The 21,488-nt window shown below is 48.0% G+C and overlaps 1 protein-coding gene across 4 annotated transcripts in view; it reads right to left on the reverse strand.

The window, feature by feature from the left end:
* The window catches only part of DDHD2 (DDHD domain containing 2), an 896,553-nt gene that overhangs the window by 104,070 nt on the left and 770,995 nt on the right, over positions 1–21,488 (reverse strand). The gene's annotated exons all lie outside the window — the stretch shown is intronic.

Raw genomic sequence — 21,488 nt, forward strand, 5'->3', positions numbered from 1 at the left:
TGCGACAGCCTGTTTAACAAATTATGTCAACAATTCCCCCACTCTCTAAGAGCAAAAATTCCGTCCCTCCTCTTTGCGGACAATGCGTTGTTGCTGTCCGAAATTAGAAGAGGCCAGCAAAGGTTGACTGATAGTTTTAACCAGTTTTGCAGTGATTTTGGTCTTGAAATGAACACTACTAAGACCAAATGTATGATGTACACTAAGAAGGGCAGGGTGGGTGGGGTCATTAAGGTAGGGTCAGAAGTTCTTGAAAGGGTCCAGGAGTTTGATTACCTAGGTATCAGCTTAGATGTGTCCTGATCCTGGAACCCACAGATTTTAAAGAGCACCCTATCTGTAAAGCAGCGGGCTGGAGCTATACTCTAGTTGGCCAAAAAAGCACCATGGTCTCCTTTACAACTAGCAGTGACAATTTATGAGGCCCAAGCAAGGGTTGGGGGCTGCTTTTTACAGGGCAGAACTATGGGGCCAATGAAACTCTCGCCCATTGAACATAGCAGAAAACAGGGAAGGGTACGCCTCTTGTCCCACTCCGCTTGGATCAGGGGATCCACTAGATCTCATCATTGGTGGTGTTGAGCCCTCTACTGTACTGGCTCTGAATCTGGGGCACTGATGAACTGTGCCACCTTAAAGAGGGCCTGCAGGATGTCATTTTGGCCAATAGAGGGGGGGGGAATCAGATAGTTTGGGGAGCTCAAGAAGGGTTGGAGTAAGCTGGGGGTTGGGGAAGTTCCGGAGCGAGTCACAATCCATCCAGAGAGGGGATGCAGCCTTAGTTAAAAAGATGATGAAAGAAAAGACCACTAAATGCAGGGATCACTTATCCTCACAGGGAGTCTAACAAGTGCCTTTCTGCTCCAAAGATCAGTGTTCTCTTCCCATAGCAACTTTCATCAACTGTTGGAGGAAGATGAACCAGGGTTCTGAACATTTCTGCTATTGTAAAAATACACGTGAAAGCAGGGCTTTGAGCCAAACCACTAGACATATATGGTATGTAAAAGCGACACCTCTTCGGTTTTTGTACATAGCCTGATTAGTAGTAAAATGCTAGATATTGTTTGAAATGATGCCCCAATTAGCTTTTTTCTCACCTGACTTTAATTGCCTGAGGGTAGTGGGTGTTCTACAAAGCTGGTCCAATCTGATGCAAAGTGTCAGCTATTTGATTAAATTATTTGCCATTCGCATGTTTTTTTCCACTTGATCTTAACATTTTAATGAGATTTTTATCCGTGTTTATAGATATTTAGGATATTTTAATTATTCAATGTCTGTATTTGTCAAAACAAAATGTATGCTATCTTTTGATGATGAAACAAAATGTTTTGAACTATCAATACATGGTGATGATTGGTTGCGGCAGATTTTTTATTGTTAAATTGGAGAGAGATTTGACTATGCTATAGACCGCTTTAGTGGAGTTTTTAGCAGTATTGATTTTGTCCGTGAAAACTTTGGCTGCACATATTGAAGTTTCATAATCCTTAATCAGAGACTTGTATTTAGTTTTTTCTTCAAGACCATAGTTTAATCTCCAGAGTTGCTCCTGGTACATATACTTATGTTTGAATTCTCTGAGTTCCTGGGAATACCATGGAGTGGATGGTTTAGACATGTGGTTTATCCTTGTTTTATAAGTCTAGCTGGGTAACGGCAGCGTCGATCCAATCAGCATATTTGGCTGACGCTAACTCAATATCGTTTTCTATTAAGGGATGAGACCTCACCAGCAAACTATTTAATTCTATGCTATCTAATTATTTCCAGGGACTATATTTAGAAAATGTGGATGTATTAGGAGTTGGGGAGTTGTTGGTTAATATTTTTAGCTAAAGAAACACTGCCTTGTGATCTGTCCAGACTGGAGGAATGATATTATGGACCAGTAGGTTGGGGTTGCTAGTGAAAACACCATTGAGCGTATTAGTCTGATAGTCACCAGTTGTCTAAGGTTAAAGCTTTGCATTCTGTAAACTAGATATTCTGTGTCTTTATCCTCTGGTCGTTCCAGATAGAAGTTGAAGTAGTCCAAAACTGTAAAACTGAGGAATTGCATGCAGGATTCCATAAGATCCATTGGAGATTGGGTGAAATTTTCCCTAGAGCGATAAACAGGGAGCCGTTAAAGTTATTCATGTTATTTGGTTTTAAATTGAAGATAAGGGCTTCGAAGTTCATGTGAGAAATGGGCTTAAATATGGCCTTAAAATGGTCATGATCTAGGATTGCAATCCCTCCTCCTCGTTTGCAGAGTTGGTCTAATCTAATTAAGTCAATGCCTTCAGGTATGGGAGCTTTAGGGTCTGATGCGATGTCGGCTCAAGTCTCCGCAAGGAAGGAAACGTCAGGTGCCTTTAACTCCATTAGGTCGAAGAATTCCTATTTATGTTTTATTAGAGAGTAAACTGGTCAATGTGTTACCTACATCTATTGATTTGGAGGGGAGGCAAGAGGAGTGCTGGAAGGCACTCATGTTATGCAAGGATCTGAATTGAGATTAAAAACAAATTTAAATTTTGAGCAAGAGAACTGACTCGAAGGTGACTCAAAGTTATGTATGGTACACAGCGAATGTCTACCTTTGTTGCCAATCTTCAGTAGTTCGTCCCAAGAGTAGGCCTGGATGTTGGGGCGACTAGGGAGTCATGGCGCAGTCCGGCTGCGGTAAAACTCAAATCCCTAGCTCCAGTCAGCAACTCTGCCTGCTGCACCACATACTCTCCCCCTTTGGTCTGCCATTGCCTTAAAGTATGGTATGGCCTGTCACTGTATACCGTGGTACAGCTGGCATTGTACAGCATGGTATGTTCCAGTCGGTCACTGTATGGTATGGTATGGTATGAACTCTCATTGTATAGTTTGGTGCGGTCTGTCATTGTATGGATGGTATGGCCTGTCATTGTACTGTATAGCATAGTAGCACAAGTTACTTACCTTCGGTAATAATATATCTGTAAGAAACAGTAGTTAGTGTTAGATTCCTTACCTTAGAATATCCCCAGGCGTCAGACTGGATCCGGAAAGTTTTGCGTAGCAGTACACCTGCGCGTCGGTAGGCGTCATCTGCGGCTCCGCGCCCATCTTCGGCGTCGTGGTAGCCGGGATGACGTCGGAGTACTTAGACGCCGCCCTCGCGCGCTGACGTCAGTTCTTGTACATAGCTTTCTGCACCAGGAACGCAGAGCCATGAGAGAGACCGACACTGGTGCCATGAAACTAGGGCCCTGAAAGGGATGAGCTTAACCCTAGATATCTGTTCGCAGAACGGGGAGGATGGGTGGGGCGGTAAGGAATCTAACACTAACTACTGTTACTTACAGATATATCGTTACTGAAGGTAAGTAACTTGTGCATCTGAAATAAACAGGTTAGTGTTAGATTCCTTACCTTAGAATAGATACCCCAGCAATACCAACCCCGGTGGTGGTTCTGCGAACGTAGATCACACCAGAAAGTCCTGGAGAACGGAACGGCAGAAAAAGCCATCTCTCCGGACTTGGTTGTCCAGGCAGTAGTGTCTAACAAACCTGTGCAGTGAGGCCCACGTAGCTGCCTGTCAGATGTCCTGCAAGGGGACTCCCTGACCCAGGGCAGTAGTAGCCGCCTTGGCCCGAATGGAATGGGCCCTCAGTCCAGCAGGGGGCTCCTTCTTAGCCAAGGAATAACAGACCTTGATGCACAACACGACCCACCGAGAGATGGTCCGTTTGTGCACCGCCCATCCCTTCTTCGCGCCCACGTAACCAACAAAGAAGGACGCGTTCTTAAAACAACTTTGTCCGGATGGACAGAAAGGAAAGGAGGCTTAGAAGATAGAGCCTGGAGCTCACTCACTCTCCTGGCTGAGGTGATGGCAACCAGGAATGCAGTCTTAAGAGTCAGAAGACGAAGAGGGCAATTGTGAAGTGGCTCGAAAGGAGCGCACATCAGATAGGTTAGAACAAGGTTCAAGTCCCACTGAGGCATCACGAAAAGAACAGGAGGAAACATGTGCGTGATGCCCTTCAAGAATCTATTTACAACAGGGGACTTGAAAAGAGAAGGCTGATCAGGAAGCCTCAAGAAAGCAGAAATGGCAGAGAGATAGCCCTTAAGAATGCCCAGAGCAGAGCCCTGCTGGGCAAGAGAAAGAAGGAAGAGGAGAACCTCTGAAAGGGGGGCAGAGAGAGGATCCACAGCCTTTGCTGTGCACCATGCCACAAATGTATTCCACCTGCAGGCGTATACCAATTTTGTGGAGAGACGCCTGGCTGCCAGAATCACATCACAGACTTCAGGAGGCAAGTCAAATGGCCTCAACTGCCGCCGCTCAATCTCCACGCATGGAGGTGGAGGCTGGACAGGTTCGGGTGGAGGACCGTCCCCTGCTGCTGCGACAGAAGGTCCTCCTGAAGAGGCAGACGAATCGGGGGATCGACTGACATGCTGAGTAGCTCGGGATACCAGTATCTTCGTGCCCAGTCCGGAGCTACAAGGATGACTTGGGCCCGGTCGCGCCTGATCTTCTTCAGCACTCTGGGTAGAAGTGGTATAGGCGGAAAGGCGTACAACAGACCGCAGCTCCACTCGCGACGAAAAGCGTCTCAGAGTGAGTGCCGCCTTGGAAATTCCAACGCGCAGAACTGATGACATTGCACGTTCTCTTCGGTGGCGAATAGATCTAACCAAGGCTCTCCCACTGCTGAAAGAGGCCTTGCGCCACGTCAGAGTTCAGACGCAATTTGTGATCCATCATGCACCGGGTTCAGGGAACCTGCCAGGTGTTGAACCACCAGGGTGACCCTGATGTCCCAGCCATGTCCAGAGGCGCAGAGCATCCTGAAAAGGGTCCACGACCCCACCCCGCCTTGTTTGTTGCAGTACCACATGGCCTTGGTGTTGTCCGTGAACACCTGCACTACACTTCCCAGGACAGAGGGAAGGAATGCCTTCAGTGCAAGTCGGATCGCCCGCAGCTCCAGAAGGTTGATGTGGAGCCGGGACTCCACCGGAGACCAGAGGCCTCTGATCTCCCTCTCTCCCATGTGGCCCCCCATCCCAGGAGGGACGCATCCGTCACCACTACGTGCTCCGGTTGAGGTAGGGAGAGAGATCTGCCGCTGACCCAATCGCGGTTCGTGAGCCACCACTGCAAGACAGAGATCCGGACGTGGTTGGACAGATTGGCTGATGCTGTGCCCACTGAAACTTCAGGTCCAACTGCAGAACCCGCATCCGCCACCTGGCGCGATGCACCAGAAGGAGGCAGGAGGCCATCAGCCCCAGGAGCCGCAGCGTCAACCTAACCAAGATTTGGGATAAAGGCCGAAAGATCAGAATCAGAGCCTGAATATCCCGAACCCGCTGTTCCCGAACCCAAACCCGAAACTACGCCGAGTCCAGAACCGCTCAGATGAAAAGGAGCTTTTGAGAGGGGCACAGGTGTGATTTCGGCACATTGATGGAGAACCCCAGCGAGTGCAGGAGGTCGGCCGTAGTCTGGAGGTGGGAGATGACTGTTTGGGGCGAGCCCGCCTTCAACAACCAATCGTCGAGATAGGGGAAGACTGAAACCCCCAATCTGCACAGATGAACTGCGACCACCGCCATCACTTTCGTGAACACCCGTGGGGTGCTGGTAAGGCCGAACGGGAGCACGGTAAACTGGAAGTGCTGGTGGCCTACCGTGAACCGCAGGTAACACCGGTGGGCCGGCAGGACGGGGAGGTGGAAATAAGCGTCCTGCAAGTCCAACGCTATCATCTAGTCTTCTGGGTCCAGGGCAGCTAGGACCTGAGCCAAATTCAGCATCTTGAACTTCTCCTTCCGGAGGAAGCCGTTGACGCTCCGTAGGTCCAAGATAAGGCGTAGGCCCCCTTTGCCCTTCTTGGGTACCAGAAAGTAGTGGGAATAGCAACCACGTCCTACTTCTGGCCCAGGAACGCGCTCGACAGCCCCCTTAGCCAAGAGGGCCGTAACTTCCTCTTGGAGAAGTCGCAAGTGATCCCCCGACATGCGGTGGTACTGCGGTGGCATGGCTGGAGGGTTCGCCTCGAAGGGGAGGGAGTAGCCCCTTCGGACGATTTGCAGCACCCACCTGTCCGAGGTGATGGCGAACCCTGCCCCCCACTGGCGTCGAATGGGCCTGAAAACTCGGAGGATTTTGAGGCAGATGCTGCGGGGGCGGTGTGGACTGACCTTGCCAGTGTCCCCCGGCACCGTCACGGTGGTTACCACGTCCGCGACCGCGTTGAGGTTGGTTCTGCGGCCTGTGGCTAGCTGGACGTGAGGGGGCGCTCCTTCCTTGGCCACGAAAGGCGGAAGTTTGCTGGCATTGGCCGAGGCCCAAGGACTTGGCCGTAGCTCTGGAGTCCTTAACACGCTCCAGTGCACTGTCCGCCTTGTCGCCAAAGAGGTGACGGCCATCAAAGGGCATGTCCATAAGGGAGGCTTGAACATCGCCCGAAAAGTTGGCGGACCTCAGCCAGGCGTGGCGGCGAACCGCCACCGTCGTTGCAATCGCCCTGCCTAGCGAGTCTGTGGTATCCAGTCCACACCGAATGGAATATCGTGCTGCATCCCTTCCCTCTGCCAGGGCCTGGGTAAGCTTTGCCTGGACCTCCGCTGGGCATTGTGGCAGCACCTCTGCAACCGTATCCCACAGAGAGTGGGAGTAACGGCCCAAAAGGCAGGCGGTGTTGACAGACCGCAACCCCAAACTCAGGGAGGAGAACAGTTTCTTGCCGAACTGGTTGTAACTTTTGGATTCCTGATCCGGAGGGGCGGTCGGGAATGCGGTCTGGGAGGTTGAGGCCTGGATCAACAGGCTCTCAGGGGTGGGGTGAACGGACAGGAAATTGGGGTCGCCTGGAGCCGGACGGTGGCGTCGGGCCACGTTCCGATCTACAGGGAGGCCTGTAGAGGGCTTGGACCAGGTGCCCAACAGAACGTCAGTGAGGGCTTATTAAATGGCAGGAGAGGCTCCGAGGAGCTTGCCTGTGGTTTGAGCACCTCAGTGAGGAGGTTAGTCCTCACGCCCGCGACTGGGAGCTGAAGAGCCAAGGCCTTGGCTGCCCGAGTCAACACCACGTTGTAAGCAGCCCCCTCCTCCGTAGCCACAGTAGGAGGGGAGACAAAACCAGTATTGGGCGAAGTGTCCAGACCACTGGCCTCCCCCAGTTCGTCCGTCCAGTCCTGGCTCAACTGGCACTGCAGTGCCAGAGGGTCCTCAGACCCCTCCCAATCCCCCTCGTCATCCATCTCCTGGAGGTCAGAAATAAAAGATGGAGCCGTGTCGTCGGTGAAGGGCTCACCGATCGGCGGCGAAGACAGTGCCGGTCCGATGCCGGATCCGGACTGGGGTGAGGACCGGGGTGAGGATCAGGGACGCCGCCGTCTGGGGACGCCGCCGGGGGCGACACCCTTGGTGAGGTCGACCGGCGTCGTCACGGATCCAGAGGAACCCTGCGGCTTCGGGACCGGAGTCGTCGCCGGGGCCGAAGCACCCGACGGCGCCGGGGCCGGACGGCCCGCTTGGGCTCCCAGACGGGGATCGCAGGGCCGAAGGCACCTCGGCGGGACCCGACGGAAGGAAGCGCGACATCATGGCCGTGAGGAAGGCGCTGATCTCCTTCGGCGTCGCGTTCAGCCCAGGGACCAGCGGGTCAGAAGAGCGATGTCGCTTCTTCGACTTCTTGTGCCTCGACTTACCTGAGGACTTGGAGCCCGACGAGTGGTGTCGACTCGTCGAGCTGTGATGACTGTGGCCCCGCGACCGGTCTCTCGACCTCCTCCTGGACCGGGACCAGGAGCGGCACGGGGCCGACTGCCGGATCTCGAGGTGCTTACGGGACAGCTCCCGCCTTGCCTTCAACGTCATGCCCGGCAGTCGGGGCACGACTTGTCATCATGGTCGGCCCGAGGCAATAAAGGCACTGACGGTGGGGGTCGGTAACAGACATCAAGCGGTTACAGTCGTCACAGGGTTTGAACCCGGGCATCCCTATCGGCACCGGAGTCGAGTCGACTCGAAAAGTCCAAAAGAGATCGAAAAAGTTTAGTCAAAAAGTGACTAGGTGTACTGCTCTTCCTGGATCTGCGCTTGCTGGCGGGGAAAAAAAGAAGAACTGACATCAGTGCGCGAGGGTGGCGTCTAAGTACTCCAACGACGTCATCCCGGCGACCACGACGCCAACGACGGACGCGGAGCCGCAGACGACGCATACCGACGCGCAGGGGTACTGCTACGCAAAACTTTCTGGATCCAGTCTGACGCCTGGGGATATTCTAAGGTAAGGAATCTAACACTAACCTGTTTCTTACAGATTGGAATGGTATGGCCTTTCATTGTATTGTATGGTATGGCCTGCCATTGTGTGGTATTGGTTCGCGTGGCATGGCTTGCCACATTAGGGTATGATGTCGCCCTTGTATAGTATGGTATGACTATGATATGGCCTGTCATTGTATTGTGTTGTTTGCTGTAGTACAGTCTGTTATTATATTGTATAGTATAGTATGTCCTGTCATTGTATGGTTTGGTATGGTATGTCAATGTATTGTATGACCTATCATTTCACAATATGGTTTGCTCTATTTTTGTAACATATAGTATGACTATGGTATGACCTGTCGCTGTATCGTATGGTCTGGCTGTGTAGTAATGCCTACCTTTGTGTTATATAGTAAGTATGGTATGGAATGTATGGCCTGCCATTGTATGGTACAGCATGTTACTGTATAGTATGATAATGCATGGAATATCCTAGTATGGTATGGCATGACTCAAAATGCACATTATAGTATATTCTGTCATTGTATAGTATGGTATGACTATGGTATGGCCTGGTGTAGTAGGGTCTACAATTGTATAGCACGTACAGCCCGTTGTATGGTGTGGCATGTCAATGAAGAGTACAGTATGGCCTGTCGTATAGTATGATATGGCATGGACTGCCATTGTATGGTATAGAAGCCTGTCACTGCATGGTATGGCCTCTCATTGTATATTATGGTATGGTGTAATGAAATGCCTCATTTTGGATGATCACCCCCCATATTTTTCAAACTGCACCCGCTGAAAGTTTTGCTGATTTTTGGATAGCCTCTGACTCCTGTCGAGAACCAAGGGTGATATCAGACCTCTGGACTTTGTATGTCCACTGACGTCGGACCCACCAGCAGAAAAGAGCTGCAGATGACCCCACTGTCGAACCCATCACCAAAAAAAAGGACACAGAAAAGCTTCTAAGGGCAAAGGCATATGTTTGAACAAGATGAACCCTGCCCCTGTGTCCGACCGCTGCTCTATCGCAGTCTGCATGAAACTTGACTTTGGCTCGGACCCTCATGTTCGAGGCTCATAGATTACCACTACTAGTAAAATGCATTGATTTCTTAAACTTTTTGAGTGAATTGAAGTAAACAATGATTTATGAGAACCTTTGAAAAATCATAACTACAGTTCCTTTCATCAAATCTTTGTTGTTTTGGCGTCAATTTGTGAAAAAAGTATTTATTTTAATATTTTTTCATTTTTATAGTGCCGTTTCTTAATTATTAACTGTTTTAGTACTGATATATACTTACTCTTGTTCCTTTTAAGATAAGCCTGACTGTTGTGTGCCACAGCTACCCAGGACTGAGCTAAGGTTTAAATTGAAGTAACCCAATTGGACCTGATTCAGACAAATGGCTATATGACTTGACATCAACATTAAGTAATAATGCACTTTCTCACATATGTTATGGACTGGTATTGCACTGTATAATATGGCCTGCTACAGTATGGTATGGCCGGTCATTGTATTGTGTAGTGTGGTATGGTATTCATTGTATAATATGGTACGAACCGGCATTGTAGTATATCGTATGGTATGGCATTGTATGGTACGGTATGTCTTGTCACTAAATAGTATGGTCTGCAATTATATGGTATGGTATGGTTAGGCCTGCCATTGTATGGTATGGTACTGTATGGCCTGTCATTATATAACATGGTATGTTATTGCCTCTCACTGTACAGTACGGCATGTTATTGTATAATATATTATTGTATGGTATGGCCTGTAATTGTGAAGTATAGCATTGTATGGAACGGTATGGTATAGCCTGTCATTGTATGGTATTATTTGGTGTGGTATGGCCTGTCATTGTATGGTATGGTCTTGTCTGTCATTGTATAGTACAGCATGACTATGATACGGCCTGTCATTGTATGGTATTTTTTGGTGTGGTATGGCCTGTCACTGTTTAGCATAGTATGGTATGTATGGCCTGTCACTGTATGGTTTGGTATGGTACGGTATGATAATGCATAGTACGGTATGGTTGGTCATTGCATAGTACAGTATGTTCTGTCATTGTATAGTATGCTATGACTATGGTATGGCCTGCCGTATAGTATGGGCGGTTGTAGTAAGGCCTGCCATTGTACCGTGAAGCATAGTATGGCATGCCATAGTATGTTTTGTAGGGCCTGTCATTGTACAGTATGGCTTGTCATTGTAAGGTACGTATAGGCCATCTTGGTATGGTATGGCCTGTCATTGAATAGTATGACATGGGAACACAAGGACTATCACAGTGTGATAAATGGCCTGTCATTGTATGGCATGGCATGTCTTGTTGTCTTTGTATAGTATTGTCCGCTATTGCCTTATAATATGGTATTGCCTGTCATTGTATACCATGGTATAGCTGTCATTGTACAGCATGGTATGTTCCAGTTGGTCATTGTATGGGATGGTATGGCCTGTCATTGTATAGTATGGTATGGTCTTTCATTGTAAGGAATGGTATTGTAAGATATGGCCAAACATTGTATAGTATGGTATGATAGCATGGTCTGTCATTGTATAGTGTGTTCAGGCCTGTCATTTGATAGTATGGTATGGCATGACCTGTCATTGTATAGCATGGCATGGTATGCCATAGAATGGTATGGCCTTTCATTGTATGGTATGGCTTGTCATGGTATGGTTTGGTATGGCCTGTCATTGTACTGTATTATACAGTATAGCATTGTATGGTCTTGCCCGTCATTGTGTAGCATGGCATGATATGACATGTACAGGCATTGCATAGTATGGCTTGTCATTGTATAGTATGGTCTGGCCTGTAATTATACAGTACTTCATTGAATAATATGGTATGGTGTGTTATTGTATAGTTTGTCGTTGTATGGTATAGTGTTGTATGGTATAGTATGGCCTGTCATGGCACGGTATGGCCTGTCATTGTAAAGTATGGTATAGCCTGCCATTGTAAAGGATGCTATGTTGGGGGCCTGTCATTGTATAGTACGATATGGTATGGCCTGTCATTTTATCATATGGTCTGTCATTGTATGGAATGGAATGGTTTGTTGTATAATAGGGTATGCTGTGACTATGTTATTGTAGTAAATAAGATATTTTTGGTATATATACCCCCACTGTTTTGGCCTGGCGTCAGTGTGTTGTGACTGTAATTCACTGGGCTCCTGCTATACAGGACCCCAGTGGCAGTGATCTCCCCTCTAAATTGCATGGTAAGTACTTTGTAATCCCACAATTGGCATACTGACGTACCATTGTAAGTTCCTAGTAAATGGTACTGAGGTACCCAGGGCATTGGTACACCATGGGTCTCCTATGAGCTGCAGCATGTATTATGCCACCCATGGACGCCCAAGCAAACTGTGTATTCAGAGCTGCCCTTACAGTCCGTGTGAAACAGTGCTGGCACCTTTCACTTTGGATGTAAGGTTACCCTTATATCCCGGTCACTGCACTTTAACCTATAAGTCACCCCTAAGGTAGGCCCTTCAGTCCAAGGGCAGGGTGCATGGTTCGAAGTATGTGGGTACCGCTGCACGAGCAGAGATACCTCTACAAACCCCACACTTAATTCTCTGGGCTTTGTAAGTGTGGGACTGCCATTAAGAGGTATGTAGTGGACACTGGCAAGTCGAGATATCTAACTACATAATGGCTGCCCGAACCTGTTCATGTTTGGTATCGAACATGTTGGAATCATGCAACCACACCGATTGCAGTGCTAGTTCTATGATAAAATGTACTGGGTTGCTCCTTAGAGGACACTTCCAATACCTACCTGTGTAGTCTTACAAGGTCTGTCTGCCAGCCCACGCTACACTAGGCAGTTTTCTCCCCCCCCCCCCTCCGCTGATGAGCTTAACTCTGACAGTGGAAGCTGAACAACTGATCTCATGCGAAGGAGAGGTGTGACCATATCTCCTTTAGAATTGGGTGGGGTGGGGACCGCTTCCTAGCACCACCAGACTGCATTCAAGGGCATATTTGATGCACTCCCTAATTTACCAGTTTTGCCTAGTTCAGGATCCTTTGGCTCCCGCTCTAAACCACCCAAATGACAGGGAGTGTAACCCCCCCCCCCCTCCCACCCCCACCCTTCGTCTGGCTCCTCTCTAGGGAGGTGTCCAGAGTGCCTCCAGGTGGCCACTCCGTTCTCCCATGTTGAATCCTGGCCCCTGGGAGCATCAGACTGGCTAAGACAGCTGAGTTGCATCCCTGACCCCCTCTGATTTACAGGTCACCACAGAAAAGGTCCTTACCCTTTTAGGCTTACTTATGGGCTCTCCCTGAGGGTTGGTCCTTAGTCGCCCCAACAACAACTTCAAGATCTGACTGCCTGTCATCTGAAGACTGTCCAAAGACTCTTCTGCTGGTGTACACTGGAACTTTGCTGTTACTCGAGCCAGGACCAAAGACAAGACTGCTTCGGTGGTAAGATTCCTGCTTCATTTTTTTTCCCTGTGCTTCTTCAAGTTCTACTACTCCGTGGCAATGTATCCTATTCGCCACCATCTCAGCCAGAAGGAATCTCCCTTTGAGTGAAGGAGTCACTTCCCTGCATCCGGAGGCACCCCTACGTCAACAACTGGTTTGCTGATCCTGTTGTCCCACTGACATCACCCGGCTCTGCAACATAGGTGGTGGTTTGTTGGTTCTGCAAAGGCCTGACCAGTCTTCCCTACAACTGGGGTGACTGTTATACCTCTACAGCTGATGTGAACCGCCTCCCCGTGCACTTCGTCTGTTTGTCGTTTCCAAAGCTCGTAGGCTCTCTCCATGAAAGATCTCCAAGAGCCAAGAAGCCCCAGCCTCTAGCAGTGCACAGCTCCAAGAACAACGTCCTGCCTACATCCTCTGCATTGTGGGCCTTCATCTCCCATGTACTATTGAGTTTTCCCTGCGACTCCCTCTGCCTACTGCCAGAAGGCCTTCGACGGGGCTGCATAGATTCCTGCTGGCGCTGCTGCATGCGGATGGTCGGCCCTGACTTTACCTTGCTGGTTTAGTCCCACAGACTGTGTTTGTTTGCAACACAGTATCTTCTCTCACAAACGTTGTTTGCGTTTGCCAAGGCTTGTTGGTGGTCCTGCCAGCCACTGACCTTCCTGCACTCGTCAACCGGACTGGGATAGCTTGTAGATGGCTCCTGTATCATCGACTGGTCTCCACAGCTGTTGCTTCAACTTCACCGGGCTACAGCAAGAACCTGCAACAAGGGCTGGTATTGTGCTCTTGGTCACGTCTGGATGGTTTGGACTCTGTCCCCTCTGCTTTCACGTTCTTCTCGTCTGGATTCCATGTCCTGGTTCCACCAGCCTGGTCCATGAGACTCTGTACTGCCGATCTTCGACGATCTCCATGGACGTCTACAGGCGATTCCAACATAACTTCACTCCTATGCACCTGGGCTCCCTGGTGTAGGTATCCTGAATCCTGGGATATCCACAGGTAGGGTGGATCTCCAACCTTCCTTGATCCAAGTGTTTCCTTTGGGGTCCTTTGAGAAGGGTCCTAGAACTCTAAAATTCCAACCGTGACTTACCCTGTGTTAACCAATGGACGTTTGACCCATGTAACCGCAGTGCACCCGGGTGTCTTGGGGTCCCTTGCTACTCACCTTGGGTGGTTCAGAGTTTCCCCTGTGGCCTCCATCCTTGGGTAGTAGTCCCGTTTTGGTACTTACCTCACATTCAACTATTTTGGTTTATGGTTTGCCCATCCCCCCCCCCCCGGTTGGGCCCTATGTCTTTTTCTATGCTAACTACCTATTTCTGAAGTATTTCTTGTATGTAGTTGATATATTTGGGAAGAAGATATACCAAGTTAATGTCTAGTGTGTGCTAAAAAATACAAAGTATTTTCTATACTCAACTGGTGTGGTTCTTTCTCATGTGAAAAGCATACTGACTGACTATTGTGGTAAATGCACCTGCTTTACACCCTCATGAATAGGCCTTAGCAGCTCTTCACAGCTACCCCTTGAGAGTTCTGGTTTTCAAGGACTTAAATACTAACACTAAGGGTTGCCTGGACACAGTGCCTCACCATAGGTGGACACTATATACTGAGCCAGCCTCCTACAGTTACAACCTGTCATTGTATGGTATGGTCTGTCATTAGATAGTATGGTATGGCCTGTCTGTGGTTTGGGCGGTCGTCGTGTAGTATGATACGGTATAGCCTCCCACTGAACAGCATGGTATGGGACGGTATGACCTGTTATTGTATGGCCTGCCATTGTATAATACGGTATGGCCTGTCATTGAATAGTATGTCCCTCATTGTATACCCATGTTATTGCCTGTCACAATATAGTGTGGCTTGTCATTGTATTTTTTGGTATGGTCTGTCTTTTTATAGTAGGGCTGGGAGCGCGTTCCACCACAGCCAAGGTCGCTACCACTGTATTGGCATGCAGAGTGCCTGTTTTCGTCATCTGCCAAGCCACAATGTCGGCATCTGTACACACATTCATGACGCACTACTGCCTTGACAACTAGGTCTGTTGGGAGGGGCATGTCACTGGTTCGGTTCTGCAGGACTTTTTTAATATGATTAAACAAAGTAGAATCCACTCAGAAGGTGGCAGTGGTCCCTAAAGTGATGGGGAACACACAGTGTTGTTTAAATGCCCCTCACACACCAACAGGCCCCTTGGTGTCATGCTTTATCATCGGGGCCTTCGCATCCCTCTACGGGATGCGGCGTGCTACGACTGACGGCTACGTAGGAGCACTTAGTAGTGAACTATGTGAGGGTGTGTGTTTTAGGGAGAGAATGTGAGTGAGGTGAGGTGAAAAAAGTGAGTTAAAAAATACCTGGCACGTAGGAAAACAATTATTTATTATGTCCTCGGCTGGTATTATTAAAAAGGTGGAGAGTGAGGTTGATAATATACGTACTAGGGTATATCAACCACTTCAAAGTGTCAACATGTTTCGGAGCGCAGGGACTCCTTCTTCAGGACGAGGATATGCACGTTATCCTCACCTTACTCACATGAAATGTTAAAGTGTTACATACAAAAATACATGTGTAATGTACCTAACAGTGTTTATGTATAGGTAAGTTCAGTTGCGCCCAATTGGCGTTGTAGAGAACCTGTGGAAAAAAGACATAATAAACATAATAGTCGGATGTCCAGGAACTTAGGGAAGAAAATACTTTCCTAGTCAATGAGGGTAAATGACAGAACCAAAAATGGGGTTCTGGGACCCTGTAAAAAAGACATTTAAAAGGACATACAGACAAAAACACAGACATACATCTAAATTGTTGTCTCCCTGGTATGGATAAAGAGAGAGAGAGAGTGATTAAAATGAAGGCTTACTTATTTTTCAAAGTCCGATAACCTCATGAGCCTATGCGTGGTATTGGGGGGATCATCCCTCACTGCCCAGTAAAGCAACCTAAAGGATATTCAAGGGAAGGTTTTAGGTTGTATATAGGAGAGATCAGCAGAAAGTACAAGGTAACAGATGCACAAAGCGCATCCTAATTCGTGTGACCCCACTCACGGTTACTGCATGGTTTATTCGCCTGCCTTTCCCTCAACGCTGCTCCGGTGAAGTGAGCGGTTGGATTAGCGATTTTCTATTTATACTCTTGGCTCGGTAATTAGTGGAGGAAGATTGGTTAATGATCCTCGGAAGTATGCCCAAATTCGGCAATAGTTACCCCACCGGATCCGGTGTTGCGCGATAGGCGGGGTGCGGTGCTGTAAGGGTCTGCGCCTGCGTAAGGAAGTAGCGTAGGTAGAGCTGCGCATGCGTGAAATGAAATCGTCACACGCATGCGTTTAGGTTTGATACTAGGATGGCGCGCATGGGCAGTACTGAGAGGCGATAGCTTTTACCGACTCTGGTTCCAAAAATTATAACAATTAATAATCGAGCACTAGTTAATGCGAGTGTGAAGGAGAGGGGAAAAGCGCATAGGATAAATATAGCGCTAATACTATGAGAAGTGTATTATGGCTAAGAGGAAAAGACCGGATCCCATCAATGTTAAAGGGAGAGGTAAACAATAAAGTTATGCCAAGTCTTATTTGGTGTGTTCAGTTAATAAACCACACCGTATACACCTATCATCAGACGGCATTCAGATGTTCAGCGTAGTTGGCTCTAAACATATTGGAATATTGGCAGAGTTTCTGGTTAACAGAAAAGGAAACAGGATTTCAGTAATGTCTTAGGGAGATATGTAAACAGTAAGGTTATGCCAAGTTTCATTGGGTGTGCCCTGTTCATTCATCACACCCTGTATACAGATCATAAGATGGTATTTAGGTGTTCAGCGTAGTTGGCTCCACGGAATTGAGTCATTGAGCCCTGAGGTGTCGGTCCCGAGGCGGAACACCCACCGTTGCTCTTTTTCCAATAGCCCTGTCTCTGAGGGTAGCTGCTCGATCACTGTCCACTGTAACTCATTGACACAATGTTGATGTTCCAGGAAGTGGGCTGACATTTTCGTGGTTGACTTCTTGCATCTAATGTTGCTTTTGTGCTCGTTAATCCTTATCTTAACTTGTCTCGTTGTCATTCCCACATACTCCTTTTTGCAGGGACATGTGATTAAGTACACTACGTTCTTGCTGTTGCAGTTGGTAAATGTACGTTGTTCCCAGCTAGTACCATTAGTAAAGGTAAGAGTCTGGCTCTTCCTGGTAAGATGACAGATGTTACAATTGCCACACGGGTGGTGGCCCTGTATCCCTTGTAGTCTTGTTTGTTCCACTCTGTGTGGAGGAGGTCTTGTATGGACGAGCATGTCTTTTAGATTCCTACCACGTCTGTGGGCAAACAGTGGTTTCTCAAGGGACAGTGTGCCACTTGTGAGTATGCGCCAATGTCTGTTGACCAGTTTGGCCACTTGGTTGGTTACTGGGCTATACGTGGTGACACATACTGTTCTACTCATTTGGTCATCTTTCTTGGGTTTGTCTTCCAAGAGAGCTTCGCGATTGTTGTTCCTGGCTCTCTTCATAGCCTTACGGATCACAGGGTTGGGGTATTTTCTTTGTCTCAGTTTGGTGCAGAGATCCTTAGCCTGACTTTTATATTTTGCCAGGTCACTGCAGTTCCGGCGTAGGCGGAGGAACTGCCCGTATGGTAGATTCTCCCTCAGGTGACGAGGATGGAAACTGTCAAACCTGAGGAGGCAGTTCCTGGCCGTAGGTTTAAAATGGGTCTCGGTTTTGAGGAAGCCTGCTTCATGATAGATACTGAGATCTAAAAAAAACATAGTGCTGTTTGACATTTGGTGAGTGAATTTAAGGAAAGTGTTCTGGTTGTTAAGCCATTGCATGAACTCAGAGATTGAACTTTCATCCCCCTCCCAGATCACCAGAATATCGTCACCATGTATTGATCCTCCCCCTAAAGGGGTTACTGGGGTGAAGGATCTTGGAAGAGTCCAGGTGATGGACGTAAAGTCCCGCCAGACTAGGGGCAAATGTGCTCCCCATGCTGGTTCCATGGCTTTGCCAAAACAGGGTACCTTCGTATTCAAAAAGGTTTTTCTTGAGAGCTAGCGAGATACACTCCATGACTACACCACGAGGGGTTTGGTATTTCCAATGGGTGGAGTGGAGTACTTCCTCGATGATCAGAAGTGTCTCATCATGTGGGAGGCTCGTGTAGAGGCTCTCCACATCAAGGCTCAGAAGCATTTGTGAGTCAGGATCGAAAGGATGGTTCTGTAATAGTTGCAGCACCGCTTTTGTATCTCTCAGATACGTGTCGGTAGCTTGCACCAGAGGTCTCAGAAAGGCATCGGCAAATTTAGATAGAGGTTCCAGGATGGATGAGATGCCGGACACAATCGGGCGTCCTGGTGGATTCTCGAGGTTCTTATGCACTTTGGGTATAGTGTAGAAGTAGGGAGTACGAGGATTTTTCTGAACCAGGAATTCTGATTCTTTTTTGGTGAGCCAGTCATGTGCAAGGGCCTCCTCAATCATCCCCTCTATTTGTACTCTCAGGGACTCGGTGGGGTCTTCAACCAAGACCTGATAGTTTCTGTTATCCGAGAGGAGTCTCCTGCACTCTTTGTCATAGGCAGTGGTAGTTTGAATAACCACTGCTCCACCCTTGTCAGCAGTTTTGATGGTTAAGTTTTTATTAAGTCTTAGTTCCCTTATTGCTTCATTTTCCAGTTTGCTAGTATTTTGGAACACCCTTTGCTTGGTGTCCACGTTCTTGAGTTCATGCATGATAGCTTTCTCGAATGCCAACACTTCCACTGGGAGTTGGTTGTCCAGTGGTGTGAAATTAGACTTAGGTTTCAACCCTGTGTCTGAGGTCTCCAAAGAGGGTTCTTTATCTTTAAAGAAGGCCCTCAATTTGATGGTTCTTATGAAATCCTGCATTTCTTTATGTAATAGGAAAATGTCTGGTTTGTTAGTAGGGACGTACCCTAAGCCTTTGTTCTGTACCTTCTGTTGTAACTCAGTGAGGGGCCATGGGGTTATGTTGATAACTAGGTCCCCCTCTTGCTCGTAGATGCTTGGTTCGCCGTCATACTCCTTGTCAGGACCCCGGGGTCTGTTTCGTCTGCGGGTTGCCAGTTGACATTGTTGCCCTTCTTGTTCCTCCCTCTGCGGGTTCCCTGGCCCCAGGATAAAAAAGGCTGAGCATTTTGGGGTACACTGGTTTGTTCCGGGACCCATTGGGGATACATCTGACCCATTTGTGGTGGGACAAATTGATATTGTGGGAACTGGAAGTGGTTCTGATAGGGGTTAAATTGAGGTCCCTGGAAACCTCGCCAACCTCTCTGGCGGGGAAATTGAGATCTTTGTTGTCGAAAACCTCCCCTCTGTTTCCTTTGTTGGAAACCACCTGAATTGGTGCTTGTAGTACTGCCGTCAGAGCTCACATTGTCTGTGTCACTCCCGTTCTCTTTCATCACATAGTCCGCTTTTGTGTACGGATAGGCTCTCTCAGGGGTGAAGCGGTCCTTATCTTTTTTCAACTTGTTAAATTTACTTTGTTTTAAAGTGGCCTCGAACTCCTTCATTTGCTGATTCAGTTCTTCTAACCCTTTCTTCAAGTCAGCTGGTGAGATGAAGGCTTTTAACTGTACTTCCAGTTTTTGGATCTCCACTTTTAGTTCCAAAGATTTTCTTGTCGCAGTTTGAACTATCAGGACCAGCCAGTCCCTAGTGCAATGCCAGGAGATAAGTGACCACGCTTTTTAAAAAACGAGGTCGTCCTGGAAAATGAAAGGTTCATTCTTTACCAATAGACCCTGCGGAGCTATTTTGTTTCTTAGGTATTCCCTCATCAATAGACCATGTAGGGCCGCTCTTATTTGGACCCGCAGACGAAACAGACCCCGGGGTCCTGACAAGGAGTATGACGGCGAACCAAGCATCTACGAGCAAGAGGGGGACCTAGTAATCAACATAACCCCATGGCCCCTCACTGAGTTACAACAGAAGGTACTGAACAAAGGCTTAGGGTACGTCCCTACTAACAAACCAGACATTTTCCTATTACATAAAGAAATGCAGGATTTCATAAGAACCATCAAATTGAGGGCCTGCTTTAAAGATAAAGAACCCTCTTTGGAGACCTCAGACACAGGGTTGAAACCGAAGTCTAATTTCACACCACTGGACAACCAACTCCCAGTGGAAGTGTTGGCATTCGAGAAAGCTATCATGCATGAACTCAAGAACGTGGACACCAAGCAAAGGGTGTTCCAAAATACTAGCAAACTGGAAAATGAAGCAATAAGGGAACCAAGACTTAATAAAAACTTAACCATCAAACCTGCTGACAAGGGTGGAGCAGTGGTTATTCAAACTACCACTGCCTATGACAAAGAGTGCAGGAGACTCCTCTCGGATAACAGAAACTATCAGGTCTTGGTTGAAGACCCCACCGAGTCCCTGAGAGTACAAATAGAGGGGATGATTGAGGAGGCCCTTGCACATGACTGGCTCACCAAAAAAGAATCAGAATTCCTGGTTCAGAAAAATCCTCGTACTCCCTACTTCTACACTATACCCAAAGTGCATAAGAACCTCGAGAATCCACCAGGACGCCCGATTGTGTCCGGCATCTCATCCATCCTGGAACCTCTATCTAAATTTGCCGATGCCTTTCTGCGACCTCTGGTGCAAGCTACCGACACGTATCTGAGAGATACAAAAGCGGTGCTGCAACTATTACAGAACCATCCTTTCGATCCTGACTCACAAATGCTTCTGAGCCTTGATGTGGAGAGCCTCTACACGAGCCTCCCACATGATGAGACACTTCTGATCATCGAGGAAGTACTCCACTCCACCCATTGGAAATACCAAACCCCTCGTGGTGTAGTCATGGAGTGTATCTCGCTAGCTCTCACGAAAAACTTTTTTGAATACGAAGGTACCCTGTTTTGGCAAAGTCATGGAACCAGCATGGGGAGCACATTTGCCCCTAGTGTGGCGGGACTTTACGTCCATCACCTGGAATCTTCCAAGATCCTTCACCCCGTAACCCCTTTAGGGGGAGGATCAATACATGGCGACGATATATTGACGATATTCTGGTGATCTGGGAGGGGGATGAAAGTTCAATCTCTGAGTTCATGCAATGGCTTAACAACCAGAACACTTTCCTTAAATTCACTCACCAAATGTCAAACAGCACTATGTTTTTTTTTGATCTCAGTATCTATCATGAAGCAGGCTTCCTCAAAACCGAGACCCATTTTAAACCTACGGCCAGGAACTGCCTCCTCAGGTTTGACAGTTTCCATCCTCGTCACCTGAGGGAGAATCTACCATACGGGCAGTTCCTCCGCCTACGCCGGAACTGCAGTGACCTGGCAAAATATAAAAGTCAGGCTAAGGATCTCTGCACCAAACTGAGACAAAGAAAATACCCTAACCCTGTGATCCGTAAGGCTATGAAGAGAGCCAGGAACAACAATCGCGAAGCTCTCTTGGAAGACAAACCCAAGAAAGATGACCAAATGAGTAGAACAGTATGTGTCACCACGTATAGCCCAGTAACCAACCAAGTGGCCAAACTGGTCAACAGACATTGGCGCATACTCACAAGTGGCACACTGTCCCTTGAGAAACCACTGTTTGCCCACAGACGTGGTAGGAATCTAAAAGACATGCTCGTCCATACAAGACCTCCTCCACACAGAGTGGAACAAACAAGACTACAAGGGATACAG

This window comes from Lissotriton helveticus, chromosome 11 (genome assembly GCF_964261635.1).
Source record: "Lissotriton helveticus chromosome 11, aLisHel1.1, whole genome shotgun sequence".
Classification (NCBI taxonomy): Eukaryota; Metazoa; Chordata; class Amphibia; order Caudata; family Salamandridae; genus Lissotriton; species Lissotriton helveticus.